At 41.7% G+C, this 943-nt stretch overlaps 1 protein-coding gene across 1 annotated transcript in view; it reads right to left on the bottom strand.

Annotated features, from left to right (window-relative positions):
* The window catches only part of LOC104991328 (oocyte-secreted protein 2-like), a 9340-nt gene that overhangs the window by 1401 nt on the left and 6996 nt on the right, over positions 1–943 (bottom strand). The gene's annotated exons all lie outside the window — the stretch shown is intronic.

The raw sequence follows: 943 nt of genomic DNA, 5'->3' as shown, positions 1-943 counted from the left end.
AAAATCAGAGATACCAAAGGAACATTTCATGCAAAGATGGGCTCGATAAAGGACAGAAATGGTATGGCCCTAATAGAAGCAGAAGATATTAAGAAGAGATGGCAAGAATACACAGAAGAACTGTACAAAAAAGATCTTCATGACCCAGATAATCACGATGGTGTGATCACGCACCTTGAGCCAGACATCCTGGAATGTGAAGTCAAGTGGGCCTTAGGAAGCATCACTATGAACAAAGCTAGTGGAAGTGATAGAATTCCAGTTGAGATATTTCAAATCCTAAAAGATGATGCTGTGAAAGTGCTGCACTCAATATGCCAGCAAATTTGGAAAACTCAGCAGTGGCCACAGGACTGGAAAAGGTCAGTTTTCATTCCAATCCCAAAGAAAGGCAATGCCAAAGAATGCTCAAACTACCGTACAATTGCACTTATCTCACACACTAGTAAAGTAATGCTCAAAATTCTCCAAGCCAGGCCTCAGCAATATGTGAACTGTGAACTTCCTGATGTTCAAGCTGGTTTTAGAAAAGGCAGAGGAACCAGAGATCAAATTGCCAACATCCGCTGGATCATGGAAAAAGCAAGAGAGTTCCAGAAAAACATCTATTTCTGCTTTATTGACTATGCCAAAGCCTTTGACTGTGTGGATCACAATCAACTGTGGAAAATTCTGAAAGAGATGGGAATCGCAGACCACCTGATCTGCCTCTTGAGAAATCTGTATGCAGGTCAGGAAGCAAGTTAGAACTGGACATGAACAACAGACTGGTTCCAAATAGGAAAAGGAGTACGTCAAGGCTGTATATTGTCACCCTGCTTGTTTAACTTATATGCAGAGTACATCATGAGAAACGCTGGACTGGAAGAAGCACAAGCTGGAATCAAGATTGCCAGGAGAAATATCAATAACCTCAGATATGCAGATGACACCACCCTTATGG

The sequence above is a fragment of the Bison bison genome, unplaced genomic scaffold, assembly GCF_000754665.1.
Source record: "Bison bison bison isolate TAMUID 2011002044 unplaced genomic scaffold, Bison_UMD1.0 scf7180017864185, whole genome shotgun sequence".
NCBI classification, from domain to species: domain Eukaryota; kingdom Metazoa; phylum Chordata; class Mammalia; order Artiodactyla; family Bovidae; genus Bison; species Bison bison.
The sequence above is the reverse complement of the archived record's forward strand: the minus strand, read 5'-3'. Positions and strand labels throughout refer to the sequence as shown.